Genomic DNA, 5169 nt, shown 5'->3' on the forward strand with positions numbered 1-5169 from the left:
CTGCCTTATGCAATTAAAATCAATTTGGCAGATATTCACTAAGCACCTACTGTATGCAAAGCCCCATGCTAGGTGCAGGGGATACACGAACAAATAAGGAAGCAGTCCTGGTCTTCAAGGAAATTCCACTTCAGGGAGCTGCCTGGGATAATAACGGAAAGAAAGTGCTCCAAAGTTTGGAAAGCATTTACATGCACTTGCACTTTTGAGTCTCTCAACAATCCTGGGAGGTAGGTGCTTTTAGTAGCCGTATTTTACAGGTGAGGAATCTGAGATTCAGAGAAGTTAAATGTTTTGCCCAGGGACATACAGTTACTACTTACTAGATGACATAGAACATGTCCATCTCTTTTGAAAATTCCCTCAACAGCAACCTCACAAATGGATCTTTTTATTTCCTGTTTATTCTGTGTATCCATGGCCAAATTGAGCTGTGCCAAACCCCAAGGAGATTATAACTCTGCTGTCCCATCTCTTTGTCCTGCTTTAGCAAAAGTCCTCCGGGAAAGCATTGTTCAACCTGAGTTGCTGTCACCTTAACCTGGCGGAGAAAGAATACTTTGGATTGGAATTCCGGAGCCAGTCAGGAAACAACGTAAGTCGGTTTGGTCCCAAAGCTCCTGGGGGCCAAGCCCAAACTGGCCTTTAGGTTTGAATCCCCTAAGGCCCAATAACGGAGGAGAAGTGGTCAAACCAATGTGGGATGTTGACTTTAACTCCTTGCCCTCCTGAAACTGTATCTACCCTCAGCAAGCAGAAACTGGATTCAGTTCCATTCAACAAATAGCTAAATCTACTCTGGGTGAGACCCTAAATTCAACATTTATTACAGGAATTTCAGTGATGACACTACAAAGCTACATATGACATCGGCCTTACCCTCCGTGAGTTTCTGTTCTAATAGGGAAAAGGCCAAGTGTGCAAATGAGCATGATCTAAGCAAGAGGGGGAGGAATGCAGAGAAGAGGCTCTCGTGGGTGCATTTCATTTCTTAGGAGGATTCCTTTCCTCTTTCCTCTTGCTCGGAGAGAGGATGCTTTATGAGCTAAAACCAAGTTCTTTTCTGTCTGCGGGAGAGAGGAGGGGGAATTTGACAGTGGGTCTGTCTCTGACAGGCTAAGCCTGACCCATGTCTACCCCCTCACAATCTCCATTCACCTTCCCATTCTGAACCACACCAGTGAATCCTCAGGGAAATAGGAGATAGTCCTCCTTCACTCCCCCAACCTCAGGCTTGAAACTTTACCAAGTTCTCTCGGTTGGGGTCACCAATGGGCACGTTTGCCATCTGGCCACTTTACCCTAGAGGCTTATGTTCATTCATTAAATGCTGCCATTTATAGGTCATAGGTTTTAATTGGAAACCAAATTGCTTTCATTATTCATCTGTGGCAACTCAGGAAATGAGTCTCTGCCACCTCTCTGTAATCGATATGGAGGCTGGGGAGTAATTCTGAAAGCACGGACCTATAATCAGGAGGGTTTTCTTACAATGTTTATCATCAGCGAGAGGACAAAAAGAGGCAGGCAAGGTTGGGAACTTTGTATCACCTTTTGGACACTGACCAATCTCAAACTGCCTTTTAAATCCAGAGAGTCAAGCTAATGGTAGGCTAATTGTTGACATTGTGTGTGTGTCTGTCTGTGTCTGTGTGTGTTGTACCTGATCTGTGCTCTATCCACCTTTTTAATTCCTACCCTTACAGGTTTGGTTGGAACTTCTAAAGCCTATAACAAAACAAGTTAAAAGTAAGTGTCACAACATAGACAACTACTTTGCAGGTGGGACATGGGGAAAACCAACAGCAATGACAGCTCTGCTAGTACATAGCTCTGTGACTGTGGGCAAATTGCCTTGAGCTCACTGGCCCTCACTTTTTTTTTTTTGATCAAAAGACCAGATTTCCAACAGATGATGTCTCAGGCCTCTTTGGGCCTGCCTGTTGTCTAGGGCAGGGGTGCTGGGCAGAGGAAGAGGAAGCCAGGGCCCGAGATTTCCCAGAAAGCAGTAGGTAAGATCTCGAAATCTCAGAGGTAAGAGTGAGAGAAAGGGAGGAGAGAACGAGAGTGAGACTAGTTTCAGGGTCAGAGAGAACTCTTAGAGGAGACTGGGTTGAAAATGGAGGAGGAGAGAGCAGGAGGGGGAAGTAGCGGCAAGCAGCCTCTGCTACTGTCCCTGCCCCCTCCTGGAGCTCAGTTTCCTCTTCTTCAAGAAGAAGGGACTAGACTAGGTGATCTCTAAAGCCTCTTCCAGCTCTAGATCCTATGAGCCTAGGACTTTAAACCATCTCAGGAACCAAGTCCAGCTGCATAAGTCCCTAACGTGGATGTGTGTGCTGTTATTGAAGTCTCTGAGGCATCAGAGGAGTTTTATAGAAACCACATAATCTCTGTACTATTTGGCCTGGGCTGGGCCAAGTGTGTGAGAAGCCTGAGGGTCACAGCCCTTGAAGGCTATGTTCAAATGCTCTGCCAGTTTGCACATCCTTGAACCTGAATGGGATGTGGCTGTCCTACTGAAAACCCATTTACCCTTTGCTTGAAGAGGTTTGTATTGTAGATGGTGGTTGATAGGAGCCTGAGACCAGGTCAAAGCATTCCTACCTTGCTGTTAGATTCAGAAATCAGGACCTTGCCAGAGAGACAGCTCCCTTACTTCACCCATTTCTCATCTCCCCCAGGCACCAAGCTGGTTCTTATTTCTGAATGCCAGAGAGCTCTTTGGAGGTAGACTACTATTATATTTCATCTGCCATACATACTGTGAGACACAGGATCAGCCTGGGAATTGTCAGCTCTCTGAGCAAAGTGAACAAGTGAACACTGGTGCTTTTCATGGAATTTGAGCATTTCGGAGTTGTCAGGGACCTCAGGGGGCATCCAGTCTAGCTCCCATAGGAGGAGGAATTCCTGTCTGCCTCTTGCAATAACTTCTACAACAAAAGGTCAGACTTTAAGCAATCTTTAAGATTTAGGCTCCCAAAACAGAGAGCAGGTTGGCCGACTACTCTATTTTCTGGCACCATGAGCTCTAGAGACATAAAGTACCTATCCCATGTCACTTTTGAGATGCTGGTTTTTTTTGGAAACCAAAAATTCTTATGAATTCCTTAATTGAAGTGATAGCCTTAATCTTGAGTGTTATCTGTACTTGTATTTTGTTCTTTAGCTTAGGAATGGGGAGTCGGGAGGTGGGCAGAGGGAAGGGGTTAGGTACATAAATCATAGTTAATGAAAGTGAATTCAGTAGCAAAATTCAATGCACTAGTGTTTCTCTGAATGTGACTCTTTCGATCCCTCTCCTCTTCTCCCTATTGTCCCCTAGTTGAGCCATACCATATTGTCTTTTGGGCAAGGACACAGTGCTTAAGAAAAGAGGAAATTCTGTTTAACATAAAGAATATCTAAAAAAGGAAGGAGTGTGTCCCAATTCTAATGTGGAGTCCAGAATGACACAGCTGCCATTGGCTGTCCTCATTTCCTCTCCTAACAGTTACTGATCTGGTAGGGAGATCAGGCGAACCTTAGAGGCAAGGCCTAGCTCATTTTGATTTCAGAAAAGCATTGGACAGAGTCTCTCCTGCTGTTTCAGTGATAAAGCCAGGCAGATGTGGGCTAACTGAGAGTATAGGGAGGTGGATTCAGACCTGGCCGAATGGGCAGACCCAGAGAGTGAGTGGTTATTCAAGTTTGGTGCCAACCTGAAGATGTCTACAGGCATTTGTGCTTGACACTGTACCATTCTTTATTTTTGTTAATCGATTGGACAAAGGCATAGATAGAATGCCTACCCATTTTTCAGGGAGCACTCTACTAGGAAGGGTAGTCAACACATTTGCTGACAGGGTACAGATACCAACATAATAGCTAATAATTCTAGCTAACATTTACATAGCACTTACTATGTGCCAGGCCTTGTGCTAAGTGCTTTACAATTGTTATCTCATTTAACCCTCACAACAACCCTGGGAGCTAGGTGCTGTAATTATCCCCATTTTACAGTTGGGGAAACTGAGGCAAACAGAGGTTAAGTAACTTGCCCAGGGTCACACCTTGTCTGAGGCCAAATTTGAATTCAGATCCTCCTGACTTCAGGCCTAGTGCTCTATTCACATTACCAGCTGGTGGCCCACAAAAGATTTCAGGCTCAAAATGTGAGCCAAATTGAATAAATGAAGTTTCATAAGGATACAAGTTGAGTTCAACACTTGGGTTCAAACAGTCAAATTGAAAAGTGTACAGTCTAGCAGGTGGGGGCGTAGTTAGATAATAGTTCCTGTGAAAAAAGATCTGGGGGGGGGGGTTTCAGTGGACCACAGCTGTGTTAAATGAAAGCCAAAAAAGGGACTAATGCTATCACAGCATTTCCAGGATGAGGGAAATGATCATCCTGTTCTACTCTGCTCTGGTCAGGCTATACCTGCAGATGTTTAGTCCTGAGTACCATGCTTTAGGAATGATGTAGCCAAGGTAGAGTGTGTTGCAAAAAGGATGACTAGGATAGTGAAAGGCCTTAAGATCATGTGACATAGAAGGCTCAGTTGAAGGAACTAGGGGTATTTAGCCTGAAGAAGACAAGACTTAGAGAGGATATGGTCACGTGATATTCTGGAGTGTTTGAAGGACTTTGGCTCCAGGGAGGAGAGCTAGGAATGATGGGAGGATGTTGTCGAGAGACAGATTGATATAAGGAAACAGCCCCTGAGCAGACCCTGAAGTAGTGGATTCTCCTTGTCTAGCAGAGGCTAGAAAATTTTTTGTTGGGGATGTTATAGGAGATTCTTGGTCAGATACCGGCTGGCCTCAGAAATCTTTTCTGGTTCTTAGATGCTGCGATTCTGATTCCTTAGTCATTAATTCATTCACCAAACATTTGTTAAGCACTGTGTTCAGCTCTTGCAGAAATACAACATTGAGGTAATTCAGTTTATTAAGTTCCTACTGTATACAGCACATGCTGTATCTCATAGTCTTGTGCCTGCCCTCCTGGAGCTTATGTCTCTTGATCAGGATTTGACCTGAGTGAAATCTAGAAGGCAGAAAACTGATTGAATCGGGGAGGGGGTTGGTGGGGGAGAATGGACAATGACTGTGTAAAGCTATATAAGTGTTCTTAATGGGCATTTAAATTAAACTTATGAAGATGTTGTGTTTTAAGACCCTAAGGAG

This window comes from Trichosurus vulpecula, chromosome X (assembly GCF_011100635.1).
Source record: "Trichosurus vulpecula isolate mTriVul1 chromosome X, mTriVul1.pri, whole genome shotgun sequence".
Classification (NCBI taxonomy): domain Eukaryota; kingdom Metazoa; phylum Chordata; class Mammalia; order Diprotodontia; family Phalangeridae; genus Trichosurus; species Trichosurus vulpecula.